The sequence below is a fragment of the Cervus canadensis genome, chromosome 3, assembly GCF_019320065.1.
Source record: "Cervus canadensis isolate Bull #8, Minnesota chromosome 3, ASM1932006v1, whole genome shotgun sequence".
NCBI lineage: Eukaryota > Metazoa > Chordata > Mammalia > Artiodactyla > Cervidae > Cervus > Cervus canadensis.
Window position 1 is genome coordinate 7,726,331 of NC_057388.1, and position 17,214 is coordinate 7,743,544.

Sequence of the window (17,214 nt, forward strand, 5' to 3'; positions counted from 1 at the left end):
CAACTCTGTTGCCAATGGAAGTGAGAGATTGACCCCAGGCCTGCCACCAAACCACCGAGCTGTTGGCACTTTAATTGTTTTATACCAGGAGGAAGCCAATTGTGTGGATGTGAATGTCTTATTCGTCAGACATCACAGGCTTCACATTTTCAATGAGCTGAAACTCCCAAGTCCACGACGTGTAACCGCAGTGAATCGAGACAAGCGTGCCGTGATGACGTTTTCTAATTTATTGCAGTTGCTCTTTAAAAGATTTGACAGTGTTTCAGAATTCTAAACAGCACAGTTTGGAAGTCTGTCTGAGGTTGTGTGCTAATCAAAAACAGTAAATCATGTTTGACTTATAAAGGACAGCACAGTAGTAAAACTAAGAGTTAGTGCATATTTCCCCCTCTTTATTTTGAATGTATAGACAAATACAGACACTCAAGTGAATAGACAGTTTATCAAGGACCTAAGGCATCTTTCTGGTACCTGAAAATGTCCAAATTATCCCCATTGGCTACGTTTCAAAAATGCAGTTCTTGGGAAGAAACCATTTCTGTGTCACCCAGAGTCCAGGCCTCTCTGGATGTTTTTCATGGGCAGAAGAAGACCTTTCCACACCAAGTACTACAAATACCAGCGCTTTGTGAGCCTACTGCATTATCTGATTCGACGTCATCCTGAAAAAGACAACTGTTTACCCGTAAGGTTTGCAGAGGCAGCTGAAGCCTCACGTGTGAGTAGCACACAACTGCCCTTGGGTTGGGGACGGGCACGGTGACTCCCCTGCTAAAAAACCACCAAAACCTCTTCCCTACACACAGAATAAAGCCCCCAGTCCTCAGCAGCACATGTAAGACCCTCCATTCCACCCTGCCCACTTCCCCGCATCTATTTCCTAACATCCAAATACATGCCTGCCCCGTTGGCCGCTCATCGCATCCCAGAGCGCACTAGGCTATTCGAGGCCGCCTTCCTTCCTCCTCTCTACATGTTAAACTGTTTTGCAATTTTTTAAAACTAATTTTGTGTGTTTACTTTTGGCTGTGCCGGATCTTCATTGCTGTGTGGGCTTTTCTGTAGCTGTGGTAAGCAGGGGCTACTCTCCTTTATATATTTATTTATTCTAATTGGAGGATAATTGCTTTACAATATTATGATGGTTTTGCCGTACATCAGCATGAATCAATCCTGGGCATACACGTGTCCCCTCCATCCTGAACCCCTCTCCTGCCTCCCTCCCCAACCCATCCCTTGGGTTGTCGGAGAGCACCCGCTTCGGGTGCCCTGCATCATACATCAATTTCCCACTGGCTATTTCACACACGGTAATGTGTATGTTTCAGCGCTGTTGGCTCACATCGTCCCACCCTCTCCTTTTCCACTGGGTGCAGAAGTCTGTTCTCCACGTCTGTGTCTCCTTTGCCGCCCTGCCCGTAGGCTCATCAGTACCATCTTTCTGGATTCTCCTGTTGCAGGCCGCTGGCTGTAGGGCATGGGGCATCAGTGTCTGCGGTTCCCCGGGCTCTGGAGCCTGGCTCAGGTCGTGGTGCGCGGGCTTAGTCACCGTGGCACGTGAAATCTTTCTGGATCAGGGATCAAACCCCTGTCTCCTGCATTGGCAGGCGGATTCTTTACCACTGAGCCACCAGGGAAGCCCTAAACTTTTTTCATCTTTCAAAGCCCACTTCTTCCTCACTGCCTTGGCCCCTGGAGGATAGCACTTTCACTTTCCACTGACTCAGAGGTTGTTGTCCTGGCAATGGTCTGGGGCAGCAGTGAGGTGCTGGGAATGTTTAACAGCCCTCTCCCCAGAAAGAGCAGAAAAGCCCTGATTGGTCAGTTGTCCGTATCCCATGGTGTAAATACATCTCCTTCCATTGCCAATTTTAAGGGTAGCTGTGTTTAACAACATCTTGCAAAATTCCCAAAAATGTTAACATCAGGCTCTCTCACAAACCAGTTCATGCCAGCTTCAGAACAGCCCTGGGACCTCACTTTAATAGTCTTTGTCACAGCCTCTTCCCCCACTAAACACTGGGCTGCCTTAAAAAGAGATGCTCAGTAAGTGTTTCCTGAATTGAAGTAGGCAGGCCAGCCGACGGTTTGGCTCGGCCACTGGTCAGTGGTCATTTGCCACAAAGATTCAGGGGATGTTTGTACTTCTTGTCACTTGAGGGTGGTGGCCTTGGCCGTCTCCTCCACGGCAGCACCACACAGGCATGTGTGAATTTAAACAGACGGATTTATTGGAAGTGCAGCTGAGAACTGCGGTGAAGAGCAAGTTGATGGTCTTGAATTCAGCAGCCTCATTAGAACACAATGTGATCTGCTGTGGCATCAATAAAACACTTACAGAGGAAAGCCTGAAATACAGATTCAGAGAGATAAATGACAAATCCTTTGAGGGGTTGAGAGGAGAGAAGGCTGTAGGTTCAGTTCCCACCATCTTTTTCAACAGATCCTTTGCCATTCTTGACGTGGAACCTTTGTCTTACTTTTGTGACTCACAATTTGGGATTGGAACATCAGCATATTTTAGTTCAGGCAGTAAAGTGCAAAGCTGGCTGGCTCTGTTTTTATAATCAACTTGGAAATAACAACATATCAATCCTGTTGCTCCTGTCAGGGAGACCAACTCCCTCTGGTTTACCCCAGATTTAAAATTGGAAGTCCCGAATCCTGGAAACTCCCTCAGTCCTGACAGAGTGGGACATTTGGCCATCCCAGCTTCTGTAAAGGCTGTGGTTCCCACAGTGAATGCTCTGGGTCCTCAGACTAGGAATATACCTCCTGCAGCTGGTATGTCAGGAGACACTGAACCAGTGACTAAAAGGATCAGAACTTTTTTGAAAGCCCAGTTGATAAAATCTGTTCTCCTCTTAGGGTTATGGTACTATTTTTCAGGCACATTCTTTAAGTGAGAAGATACACAGAAATGCTACATGTGCACAAAAAGTTGCTATCCATTTCTCATAATGACATACCTGTCCCAAATCTATTGCATATTCTCAGAACTCATCTTAGGTAGGAGAGAAATACAGCAGCTTGCTATGATGGGATAACCAGTCTCAAAATCCTTTAAAATAGCATATTATGATTTTGGGGGACATACATATCAGTTGAGGCTTCCCAGGTGGCTCAGTGGTAAAAAAAAAAAATCCACCTGCCAATGCAGGAGACACAGGACATATGGGTTTGATCCCTGGGTTGGGAAGATCCCCTGGAGGAGGGCATGGCAACCCACTCCAGTATTCTTGCTTGGAAAATCCCATGGACAGAGGAGTCTGGTGGGCTATAGTCCATGGGGTCACAAAGAATTGGACACGACTGAGTGGGCAGACACACACACATATCAGATGACTTTGCATGTGGATAGATTCTGAACTTCCATCAATCAGCCCTCAGTGGTTTGGTGTTCACTAGCACTGTTCATGGTGAACACAGGAAAGAGTTGATGGGGAGCTCAGCTGGGTGTCCAGTGTCCACATCCCTCACATGACCTTGTTGGACCGTCCTCGCTGTCAGCAGACATTTCCTGGTGGAAACGATGTGTTGTGGTCACATCCACAGTGTGTTACTTTGTGACAGTATCAGACTGTGCCCCACAAGAATAGACGTTTCTCTTATAATGACATATGTGTTCCTACCTGTGTTTAGCAAACTGCCATAGTAAAAATTGTGCAGTTTATGAGAAGAAAGAGAGTAAGATGCAAAACACTCAGAAAGTATTCAACATAGTGTTTTAGTATGTTTGAGCTGCTATAACAGAATGCCATAGACACAGTGATTTCCAAACAATAGAAATTTCTTTCTCACAGTTTTTGAGGCTTGGATGTCCAAAGTCTAGGCACCAGCAGATCTAGTGTCTAGTGAGGACCCTCCTCCCTCTCCTTCCTGGGTCCTCAGCTTGACAGAAGGGACGAGAGAGTTCTCTGGGATCTCTTACGTTATTTAGTCGCTAAGTCATGTACAACTCTTTGTGACCCCATGGACTGTGGCCCGTAGCCCGTAGTATTTCCTGCAGCGGGTTGTCATTTCCTCCTTCAGGGGATCTTCTGAGCCAGGGATCAAACCCACATCTCTTGCGTCTCCTGCTTTGGCAGGCAAATTCTTTACCTCTGAGCTACCAGGATAGCCCGGAATCTCTATATAAGGCCACTAATCCAATTCACATGGACTCCACGCGAAATACCATCACACTGGGACTTAGGTTTCAACCTGTGAATTTGAGAGGGGGATACAGACATTCAGTCTATAGCACATAGCACTCACAAGAGCTATTAAAAAAAACTACTCAAAACACCAGCATAGTTTACAGGTGAAAGAAGTTTGGTGGAAGGATTGAGGCTGCCAAATTTGGATTGAAAGGGCAAAATGTGCAGAGACCCAGGAGAACTATACAATAAACAATACCATGGGTGGCCAAAGCAAGCCAAGATGAAAACGGACAGCATGTACAGGACTGTAGACCCTTCCAGCCTGCACACAACCGTGTTTATGTCTCTTGAGCAGTGGCTGCTCTGACTTAGCGGCTCAAAACTGTAAGACCGGCAGGAACTCGCTTGCATGAACCAACACGACTCCTGGTTTATGCTGACACTGTTCTCCATTTACCAATCAAGTGTGATCTAGAAATACATTTTAGCTTTGCAGATTTCTGCTGAATAAGATGATTCATGAGACAGATTCAAATTGTAGGTGATCGTATATATTGAATTCAGAAAAAGCCCTTAGCATGAAATTTTCTTGTGCTTCAACACTTTGGACAGTAATAACTAGACAGCTTTGAATTTGAAAGAAAAAAAAAAATCCACCCAAAATGAAGTCACATCTCCTTTCAGATCTTTTAATTAAAGTCAGACATGAACCCTCGTGTTTCTCTGACTGCTAAATACTTAGAAGTGGTTTTATGAGATTTGTGTGTGTGTGTTTTAAGTTGTAAAAAATGCACACACTGCTGGGTTACATGACTTTGGTTTATTTAAATATAGTTTAGTAGGACTGTAATATATAAGGAAGGTGAAGGGGTCAGAATTCTGTTTAATTAACTTATACCCACTTGGAACCAGTCAATTATAAAGGTATGCTGAGCAAATAAACCTTCACATATGAAATCCTTGAAAAGAATAAGCCCCAGTGGGACTTGTCTGGTGGTCCAGTGTTTGAGACTTCCCCGTCCAATGCAGGGGGTGCAGGTTCGATCCCCGGTCAGGGAACTAATATCCCACCTGCCTTGTGTCCAAAACACCAAAACATAAGACAGAAGCAATATTGTAAGAAAATTAAATTTTATAATTATAATATCTGTAATGAATCATTATAAAATTAATATTGTAACAAAATTAAATTAAACAAATTGCAATATTCTAAGCAGAATTAAAGATAAAGACTTTTTTAAAAAAATCATTCACACCAAAAAAAATCTTTAAAAAAAGAATAAGCCACTTTGGTGAAGGCTTTCTTATTCTTAACTTTGTCATTAAAAGTATTTATATGAGCTATTTCCAAGCTTAGATCACATGTAGATATGCATATGTGTGTATATGATTATATATAAGATTTTTATATATTTATGAGTATATATGATTGAATATATATATGAACCTTTAAAAGGTTAAAATATGTCTTGGTGACTCTCGAAGACCTCAGTACTTCCCCTGCACACGTTTTGCTTTTACTGAGATAGAACATACTTTTTTGCTGTCCTTTAATCCACATGTGTCTAAAATACGACTGGTGCTTCACATCTACATAAATCTGATTTAATAAGCAGTCACACCATTAAACTAGAGATTCTTTTCAATCTCGGCTAATTACATATCATATAATGCCTGGTCTTTAATGAGGATTTCAATAAATGTTTGTTGATAATGATGATTATTAAAATGATATGTTAAGTCAGTCTCCCTGTACAAGAAATGCTTTGTTTTGAAATGTTAGACTTAAAGCTTTGCCTAAAAATTTTTAATTAAAATCACCACTTTGGCAAGAAGCTTAAAATGTGCAAAGTCGCTGCAATTAGTGCCTTGTGCATCCATATGGATGTTACCAAACAGCTTTCAACTTAAAGGATTTGGGCTATTTTGAGTGATGGACCTTCTGTTAAGCTTAAAACAAAGCCCAGCTATCTCTACATTCGTTTTAATTAATATTCTCTTGTTAGTCTCAAAGATGCGTTCTCTTCTGGGGAGTACTGTGGGGATTATCACAAATCAGAAATAAGTTACAGAAGTGGGTTTGACTAATTTTCTGCTTCCTTCTGTTTCATGCTATTTCTCCCTATCCCCCCACCCCACCCCCCACCCCCAAGCAGCTTCAGTGCAATGTCAGAGTCACTGGAAATCACTGATTTCAGATGTTCTCAAAGAAAACCTATATTTCTAGCCAAGTCACAGCATAATTAAACTCACCAAAAAAAAGAAAAAAAAAATGAACAAATTAAGCTGTCCCTAGATTTTTGGAAATCTGTGTGAAGTTTAAAACGTATCATTTTGAGTCCAACATTCCTATAAAATCTACAGGGGAAAATTTGAGTGTATGTGTTGTATAAATACAACTGAGTTCATGTGTCACATATATGTGTATTTGTATATATACATGATATTTTTACTTCAGAGAGGTTCATAGTTGCCTGGGTGCTTGGGGTTTAGCAACCTTATTTGTGGACTTAATTTTCTACAGTAGCAAACTCTGCTGGAAGATTAATTAGGCACAAAAGATTAATTTGATTGTTTCAGTTTAGTATTTTAAGCAAAATCAAATTCAAAATGGCACAGCCTGGTGGGTTTTTGGTTTGTTTTTCTTTTTTCCCTGGGTATTTTTCATGTGAATCTTATTAATATGGCACTTGGGGAAGAAAAGCTTTCTGGTCTTTTTTTTTTTTTTTTTCAGAATAAATTCTGTCAGTGGTTGTGTGTGTTTGTTGAGGCCCTGATTTTTTTTAACTATTTTCAAACATCTCCCCTACAACCACTCTCCATATGCCTTCAGAAAGATAATCACTCCAATGACCTCTGGAGTCCTCTGATTACTGGAAGGCCCAGTTTAAGCCAACTGTGAATGCTGGTTTCAAAAGTAGACAGCTAAACTGATCCCCCCAAATGTTCATCAAATTCTTAAGAATAAGATAAATGTGAAAATTACAAGGGGGCTTCCCTGGTGGCTCAGCAGGCAAAGAATCCACCTGCAGGGCAGGAGACACAGGTTAGATCCCTGGGTCAGGAAGGTCCCCTGGAGAAGGAAATGGCAACCCATTCTAGTATCCTTGCCTGGAGAAGCCCATGGACAGAGGAGCCTGGTGGGCTACAGTCCATGGGGTCACAAAGAGTTGGATACTACTGAAGTGACTTCGCACAAAACAGAATTGTAATTTACCAGAACACATGGGTAAAATAATTCATCCAATATGTGAGTGGAAAGGCATAAAATCATTAAGTCCACTCTAGAACACACCGTATCAGGTTCTGTTTCTTTTCTTTTCTTTTTTCTTTTATTCTAGCATTATGGAAATTCATTCCCTCTAGCCACTAGATTTGGGACAGAGATACTCTATTTTTCCCATATTGCTTAAACTTTTCATTTTTATTTCCTTTTTATAAGCATGTGGTTAATTATATACCTATCTTTAAATTCCTCTTTATATGCTGGCCTTTGGGGTTCTACATTTGAAGTGAAGGAAATAATGGAATTAGTTTTATTCTAGATTAGACATAGATAAAAGATAAAGATGGCCGTGTAGCCTGCACTGGTTTTCCTGAAGGGAGGTTAGCTGTTTTATAATTCTGTCCTGCATTTGCTACCACAAGGCAGCCTCCTGTCAAATTTCTTCCCTTCCTGTTAGGCATCTGTACAAAGAATCCCCTCAAATAGGAATGAGTGGGTTACCCTGCAGCTTCACATGCATCCTAGTGAATATCCCCTTCACAATTTAGGGGATGAAAGGAAAACCTACAGTTGTTTTAATTTGGAGGAAAAATAATCACTTCTATCCAGTGAGGCTTAGAGAGAAGGGTGGTGGGGGGAAAGGGGCAGAGCCTTCCTGTAGAAAAAAGGACTACTTTGTGGAGGGGCAGTGCAGCAGGGTTAAAAAAAATAAAAAATAAAGCAAACACAGAACCTTCGAGTGGGTAGAGGCCAGTGAAAGACCATCTGATGCAGGCACCCTGAGCTGGACTACTTGGGCTATGTTGTCCCGCCAGCATGTAAACTGCGTGTGTGTGTGTGTGTGTGTGTGTGTGTGTGTGTACACATAGAGATTTAACAGGGAGCACAGAGGGAGTTAGAAAGAGCCTGGCCCGTTTTTAATTTGGGTCTGTTTGCTTGCATTGAGCACTTAAGGGCTTCCACATTCAGTTTGCTCAAAAGAGTGATGAAGCGCTCCTTGCTTATGCCTCAAATCAGAAATGCATGAAGTGCGGCTGCAGAGATAATACGTTTTCCCCGAAGGCTTTGGCTGAGCAAATTAGGTGTCAATGGGGTGCCCGCGCAGGCTGTACTCTCTCTAATTAGTCTCTTGAGCCTAGTTGGTGGCGGGTATGAGATGATCTAATCAATTGGTCTGTGTCTGATGGTTCGTGTAAAAACCCTACCAGGCAGACTCTCTCCCACAGGTCACCCACCTGCACAGCGGGGCTGCTCATTTTCATTTTTCATCTCTTCCATCACATGACACTGACAGTTGGTTTTAAGAAAATTGAATCCAAAAAATATCTAGTTCATAGGGCACATGGGTCAGAGCGAAGTTGCATTATGGGTACCAGCGATCCAATTAATTAATATTTATAGCCGAGAAGTTCTATGTAGATATTTCTGAATAAGGGTTTTATCAATAAAATGCAATTTCCGCTTTAAAACATTCGTTTCTAGAGAAAGAACGTTGTGAAAACAGAAAGCAGGATACCAATGGCATCCGTTAATCTTGTGGTATCTAGACCTCAGAGTTGATGTGCATATAGCTGAGCCTATAATTGATATTCAGTTTCATTTTTGTTGTGTGTGCAATGCATTTTAATAATCTCTCGCGTAAATGTAAGGGCAGGATTTTGCTTTTATACCTTGCTTCCCTATGAATGTGGTGTGCTGCCTCTCCTTCGTCTCTATCCCTACCTGTCAAAGGCATGATTACATTTAGACTTTAAGGAATTTGTCTACCTTACATGCAGTCCTTGAAAACTGAAATGGATGCTGCTGCTGCCCAAGGATGAAGAATGGCCATCCCGTGCTGCCGGGGACCAGCATCAGGCAGCAAAGCAGGCACAGTTTGGGCTCAGCTTCTCACAGAGTCTAGCTCTCATGGGCACCTCCCTTCTTTTCATATTATTGGCTCCTTCCATTGAATGTCTGAGCCTCAACCTATGTAATAGACTTTTCATCATCACTGTTTTCACCACTTGCTATCCAATTATGATTATATGTTTATCCTTTATTCCCCAACTCTGCTTATGCCCTGGGTTAGGTCCATAGGATTCTCCTAGAGGTTCCTGCCAAAGAATCAGGGCAAAGGCAAGGACACACAATCAATGTGTGTCTTAAACCAGTCCAATAGGACAGTTACATGCTATGGACAACGGTGACAGTTTATGGTTACATGAAATTAAATATGCATGCATACTAGGTCGCTTCAGTCATGTCCGAATCTTTAGAAACCCCATGGATTGTAGTCCACCAGGCTCCTCTGTCCCTGGGATTTCCCAGGCAAGAATACTGGAGTGGGTTACCACACCCTCCTCCAGGGGATTTTCCTGACCCAGGGATTGAACTCACATCTCTTACATATCCTGCATTGGTAGGTGGATTCTTTACCATTCCAACCACCTGGGAAGCCCGAAGCCAAATATACTGAAAATCAAATCATTTCTTTCTTTCAAATAGAATGTCATGGAGTTTAAAAAAAAAAAAAAACTGTCCAGCCTATAGGCAGCTGTTCATTGGACCCGCGTTCTCAGCCTGCAGTGTACCTGGAGATGGCCCGCTCTGTTCCCAGCTCTTCGGTCTTTCAGAAACAGCAGAGGCACAGTACTTGCCCTCCGTCACCATGCCAGCAAGGGGGGCGGGTGGTTAACGTCTGAGAACATACTCCACCCCGGTTCTCCAAGGCTGCCTCTCTCCTTCCTGGTCAAACCACAGCTGTTCACTGAGGGCCTGAGCTGGATCTGGGCTATGCTCTAGGGACATGGTGGCCAGCGAAACCAAGCCTACTCAGGAACACAGTGACGCCACCTGCTACCCTAGGTGCTCCCCCCCGCCCAGCAAATGCCCCCACACCTCAGGAGCACTGCCTGAAGCCTCTAGTTCGGAAGGCCAGCTTGGGGGCCAGGTCTGCGTCCTGCCGATCAAAGTGGTGGAGTGGAGGAGAGCCAGGCAATGACTGCTTCCCCCCTGGGTGTAGCTGTCGGAACCCTGTCTTGGCAAGCAGATGTCAGGACAAACCCCGACTCCTGTTTGGCCAGGGTGGGCAGGCCTCCTGGAAGAACTGGCATCTCTTAGAAGAAAACAATAGGGGAGAATCTTCATGACCTTAGATTTGACAATGGATTTTCAGATATGACATGGACTTCCCAGGTGGCTCAGATGGTAAAGAGTCTGCCTGCAGTGCAAGAGACCTGGGTCTCCTTCACTCCCTGGGTCAGGAAGATCCCCTGGAGAAGGGAATGGCAACCCACTCTAGTATTCTTGCCTGGATAGAATTCCATGAATAGAAGAGCCTGGCAGGCTACCGTCCATGTGGTCACAAAGAGTTTGACACAACTGAGTCACTAACACACTAAAAAAAACCACAAGCATCAAAAGTAAAAATAAATGGATAAGGTGGACATCATCAAAATTAAAATGTTTGTACATCAAAGGACACTATCAATACAATGAAAAGGCATCCCACAGAATGGGAGTATATATTTGCAAATCAAGAGATTACTATCCAAAATATATATTTTTTAAAAGTCCTATAACTCAACAACAAACAACCCAATTTAAAAATGGGTGAAGGACTTGAATAGATATTTCTTCAAGTGAAATATACAGATGGCCAACAAGCACATGAAAAGGTGTTAAACATCACCAATCATAAGGGGAATGCAAATCAAAATCACAATGAGATACCAGTTCACATCCACTAGTTTGTCTATAATTAAGAAAAAGCAAACACACAAAAAAACAGAAAATACCAAATGTTAGCAAGGGTGTGGAGAAATTAGAACCTTTATATATTTCTGGTGGGATTATAAAATGTTGCAGCCACTGTGAAAAATGATTTGCCAGTTCCTCAAAGAGCTAAACAGAATTACTGTATGGCCCAGCAATTCCACTTCTAATTGTTACCCAAAAGAATTGAAAACAGGTAGTCAAACAAGTATTTGTACACGCATGTTCATAGCAGCACTATGCACGATAGCCAAAAGGTGAAAGTAACCCAAATATACATCAATTCATGAATCGATAAACATAACATCTTATATTCATATAATGGAATATTATTCGGCCATGAAAAAGAATGAAGTACTGGCACAAGCTACAACATGGGTGAACTTTAGAAACATTATGTTACATGAAAGAAACCAGATACCACATATTGTATGATTCCATTTACATGAAATTTCCAGAGTAGGTAAATACATAGAGGCAGAAAGTAGATTCATTGCTGCCAGAGGCTGGGGCAAGGGAAGAATGCAAGTAAAGGGTACAAGAAATATAAGTAAAGAATGTAAGATATCCCTTGGTGGTGACAGAATGTTTTGGAATTAAACAGAGGTGATGGTTGCACAACGCTGTGAATGCAGTGCTGCTGCTAAGTCGCTTCAGTCGTGTCCGACTCCGTGTGACCCCATAGACGGCAGCCCACCAGGCTCCTCCGTCCCTGGGATTCTCCAGGCAAGAACACTGGAGTGGGTTGCCATTTCCTTCTCCAATGCATGAAAGTGAAAAGTGAAAGTGAAGTCGCTCCATCGTGTCCGACTCTTTGTGACCTCATGGACTGCAGCCCACCAGGCCTCTCCATTCATGGGATTTTCTGGGCGAGAGTACTGGAGTGGGGCGCCATTGCCTTCTCCGTGTGAATGCACTAATGCCAGTTATTTATATGCTTTGCATGCACGCTCAGTCGCTCAGTCGTGTCCGACTCTTTGCAACCCCATGGACTGTAGCCCTCCAGGCTCCTCTGTCCATGGGATTTTCCAGGCAGGAATACTGGAGTGGGTTGCCCTGGCCTTCTCCAAGGGATCTTCCCAACTCAGGGATTGCATACTTTTAAGATGGTTAATTCTGTGTTACATGAATTTCATGTCAATTTTTAAAACAAGGTGGGAAGTTAACCTTTTAAAAATCCTTATAGTACGTGGGGGGAGGGGGATGAGTAGAGGGTGGAAAGGATGCTATTCTAATGGTTCCTCGCTGTCAGATGGGGGAGCTTTCTGCTTCCCTGGTCAAGGTCGTGCCACTCAGGATGACATGCTTGGCAGCACAGCCTCCAAGGCCAGCGGTAGGGCAACTGCGCTCTGAGGTCTCGACGGGGGCCATGGGGTCCTGTCTGCCCAGGAGGATGATCATGTGGCACTGTGGAAGGGGCCAGGTGACCTCCAGCTTCTCTACTGAGATAATGAGTTGGTCCTGGGCCTCCATGGAGCTGATGGATCGAATCTCTCGGCTGTGTGCCTTGACCTTGGCAGCATTTCTTTTCACCCTTCCTAGCAAGACATTCTTTTCCTATCCTAGAAACTCAATGAAAATGCTGAAGGGCCAAAAAGAAACAGAGAGAGAAGCAGAGTGAACATTCCTGCTTTCTTGGATGGTTCACATTCCATTCGGAAGCAGTTACCGAATTTAAGCAGGCATCACTGGAAACCCCCAGTTGTATGCAGGATGGTGGGAAGAGCCTGGCAATTCAGGTCATGCTGGCCAATTTTCATTCGGCTGAAACTAGGTCTGATAGTTAGAACCGTGCACTTATATGCAACTGGATTTTTTAAAAAAAGAATGTGATCCATTTTTCTATTTCGTGTCCAAAAAATGAATATGATCTGTCCTTTTAATGATCTGTATGATGCCACAGGCACTTAATTAAGACCAGTATTAGTGCTAATGACTTGGGGAAGGAGATTTGCTGAATTTCTTTTTCTCTAAATAATCCAAGAGGAGGTTAGACCATTTAAATTCATGGAGGTGAATTATTTTAATGGAAGAAAATACAGTCAGAACATTTGTTTATCGTATTATAAGCACTGTCTTGGCTAAAGAGAATGCTCGAGGTAGCCGTGGGAAAAAAAAAATGGACAGGTTTGCTTTGGCCTGACCACTTTCGATGTCTTGTGTAATTTTGGAAAAGAATGATATAAGATTTGTTTGTTTTGTTTTTTAACATATAACAGTTTTCTCTTTTCCTCCTTTCAGGATTAAGTTGTCATCGTTCTGGGGAGGAAAAAAAAAAATTAATGAAGTGGCCAATAATATGAAGGGAATCATGGATCAGTTTCCTTTCACTCCCTGGGGTGGATTTCACTTAGAAGAAAATTGAAGCTGGCAAGACCCCATTTTCTCTGCAATTTATTTAAAACCTTGCACGCATTTGGATACCTTGTGATTTCCAAGAACTATGTGAAGATTAAGTTTTGCTTACTGATACATGGCATGTATTCTTTTCAGTCTTTTGTGTTTGATTTTGTTTGATTTCCCTCTGCACCGCAGCGTCTCTGTAAAGGTTTTTATGCTTTCACCAGCCATGTCTTAAATACATTAAGACAACACACTCGGTGTTCACACTTCTTCAGTAATGTCTGTACTTGAAAGCCACATAGTGGCATAAAACAATGTGTGTTTTCTTTGAGAGCAGTGCACATTTTGCAGCCACCAGGAAGGAAAATTGTAGCTGAAGCAAACCCATGTTCTCTGACTGACTTGACAACTTGGTCTCTGGCGGTGGAGCCCCACTTGTCTCTTCCCTTTTGAGAACATTTGCAAATGTGCTTTTTTTTTTTTTCTCGGAAACAACTGCACATTTATATAGGATATCGGAATCTGCTTAGCATTTTCAAGCCACATAGCATGACTGTTCTCCGAGCAGGCTGGAAGTGAAGAAACAAATATGAAACATTAAGAACAAAGACAGGGATAAATCGCTTCCTTTTGAACCTCTGGAAATGGAGGTAACTTTTTATGTGTTTTCTGGGTCTTGTCAACATCTTATTTTTTCCATCCACTTTCTTATGCTTTGTATTTTCTAAATGGTGAAAAGTGAAGAACAGAACCTTTGAATCGTGGGTGCAAAAGAATTATATCTTCTGGATGAGCCCCAAGTACTGTCTTTACTAGTCAACATTGAAAAAGCAGATTACCAAGTTATCCAGAGTGTGAAATTTGCTCATTTACACCAAAGCACCTTTGAACCACATTTTTTTTTTTGAAACATTCCAAGCTGATTGGAAGGCATCATTGGGTACCCTAACTGTAAACAGTCTCCGGGAATAACTGTACGGATGCCGGTGTTAGAAACAAGGCTGGAGTCTTGCTTTAAAGATGGAAAAGGGGGGAAAAAAGAAAGGCCCAGCTTCCCTTGTTTAAGAAGTTGAGAGACCTTGGAGAATGAAGGCAAATATGTGACATGGAGCGAGATGTGGATTGCGCATGCGGACTTTGATGCAGGGGAGAGCTGCCTGGCACAGGTCTGTTCCTGATGGGGCAGCCCTCGCTGCAGATGCCAAATAACACGGAGGCTAATGGGGAAGTTGGGAAGCTTCACCTAGATCATGAAACCTAGCTCCTCAGGACACCAGTTCCCATGGAAATCCTGGCGTGTACATCGTTTTACATTTCCTGTTAGAGAGGAGAGTTGCACTTTCTAGGATCAAGAATAGGAATTACCAGCCAGCTTGACAAAGACTTTTCCCTGAGCGTCAGGTGAAGAAAAAGCTTTTCTGTGGTCAAACCCAGTACACTTAGGAAATCAGACCCAGAATTTCTCAACATGAAAATGGTACTTTCCCTGGAATGGGATGTGAGTATAGATGTTAAGGTCACAATCGATCTTGTCCCCAAAGTAGCATTCATTGTAAGCTTCCAAGTGCTAAGCCATTTACTGGTTGATTTTAAAGAGAGGAAAAGTTATCCAGGGCCAGAGTGTTTACTGTTTGCCACCTAGAACTCCTTCCCATTCTTCTTTCACACATTCCAACTCTTTGGAAGTCTGCAGAGGGATTTTTACTTCACGTGTATTTACATTAGGATTTCTTAAAGTAAGTATGGAAAGAAAACTTGACCTGCAGTCAGAAAACAAGCCTTTCCTGTGATTTGTCTGAATTATTCATTTTAGGGGAGAGGCACAGCTTTTGTACTTAATGAAGTTTAAACGAAGGGCAACCGATGATGAAGTCTTGCTACATAATAAGCTTTCTAACTTGAAAATTTGAAGATATTTAATGTTTAAAGACTTCAGTTAGAAATGTGAAGTTATTCACAGATCTATGACCCTATTACTGGCAGTTTCTCTTGCAAAATGAAATGTGATACTTCTCAGTAGAAGGAATATGTTTTATTACATACAGTGACATGTTTCAGAAGGGTCTCACTTAGGAGATTTCTGGTTCCCCTTGCTTGCCATTGGTACAGGACATCCAAAGTTTCCTTCTCTTTCCTCTCCCACTTGCAACTAACTTTTCCTTTTTTTTCCCCTCCTCTCACTGAGGACAGCCATGAAAATCACTCCAGACTGTGTTCATGAGCAGATTTATTATTCTGTTGAGAAAGCACTGGAATGTTTTGTGAGATATTTTTATATGAAGGTTCAAACAGTTCAAACAGCTGGAATAGTTAGAACATGTTAGCATGGTAGCTACATCCGCATGACATGACTACACGGTGCTCCGAAAGGAAACCTGGGACTTCGTTACCATTGTCTTGAAGGAAGAGTTTGGTTGACTAAAAAATACAAGATGCACAGGACATGAAAAAAAAAAATGTTTGCAGTACTCAGAAAATAAAAATAAACAGGGGTATCAGGCGGGAATGGCTGTCCATCCAGTGACACAAGGGTGAGAAGCTATTTCTACCTCCCAAGAGTGACAAGAAGAGACCCCAGAGGACCCTCCAAGCTTGCAGAGGAAGCACGGTCTCTGGGTGTCCTTTCCTCAGTGTGTACGTGATAGCCAGTGTAATCAATACCTTAGTAATGAGTCTACACAAGATAATCACCTGTGAATATTACTGGTTTTGTAATCTTTGTTATATAAGAGGATGTTTAGGCTGTACATACTGGGGTAGATTATTGCCTGCCCCTTATACATAGGAATATGCTGCATAATTGCATAGAACTTCCATCTCCCTTACCAGCTTGTAGGCAGAGGAAACCATATATGCTACTGCCTTGCAGTTTTCTCAGACACCAAAAACCAAACCAAACAAAATCAAATCAAATAAGCAATCTCCTCATTCCCTTCCTATAGCAGCATATTTTAGAGGCACATACGAAAACTAAATTCTCTAGTTGGGAGTGGATTTTTTAAATTTTTCTTTTATCTTTTTTTTAATATGATACACTGAAATGTGTACTTTCTAACAGGCAGTTGGTACCTATGAAATGAGCTAGCATCATTCAGAAAACGATTATCCTTCAAAATGACACATAGTAAAGGAGAATGGAATAATACATGTTGCATATTTGTTACCAGTTGTAATTTGTCTGTATTATGAAAGACGTAATGGTTTGTCAACTGTCACTGTTGTTTTCTTGTAACATGATATGGAATAAAGTATAGCAGAATCTCTGTACATTTTCTTGGTACATCTTCTTGGTGAGTATCAAATAACACCTTATATTCCATCAAAGAAACATCTTAAAAACTCTTAGACACAACCATGCTTAAAGAGTGTAGGGACATCCCTGACAGTCAGTGGTTAAGGCTCCCAGCTTCCAGTTCAGGGGGCCCAGGTTCAATCCCTCACTGGTGACCTAAGATCCCACAAGCCACACATGTGGCCAAAAAAAAAAAAAAAAAAAATGAGGAGGGGAAAAAGGAAGAAAAAAAGTACAAATAAGAGACCAAGTACACAGTGCTTTTGGATGTGCAGAGGGGTGAGTTAGCTGGGGTGTTCCAGGTGTCTGTTAAACTCTCCCTTTCCTTGGTTTGCTCAAACTCATGTCCACTGACCTGGTGACGCCATCTCACCCTTGGTTGATCCCTTCTCCTCCTGCCCTCAGTCTTTCCTAGCATCAGGGTCTTTTCCAACAAGTTGGCTGTTCGCATC

General features: G+C 42.3%; 1 protein-coding gene across 1 annotated transcript in view; it reads left to right on the forward strand.

Moving 5' to 3' along the window:
* The window catches only part of CDK14 (cyclin dependent kinase 14), a 660,346-nt gene extending 643,609 nt beyond the window's left edge, over positions 1 to 16,737 (forward strand). Inside the window, exon 15 of the mRNA XM_043462555.1 lies at positions 13,369 to 16,737. The gene's annotated coding sequence lies outside the window, so the exon portion shown is untranslated. The remainder of the gene's footprint in view (positions 1 to 13,368) is intronic.
* The last annotated feature ends 477 nt before the right edge of the window (positions 16,738 to 17,214 follow it).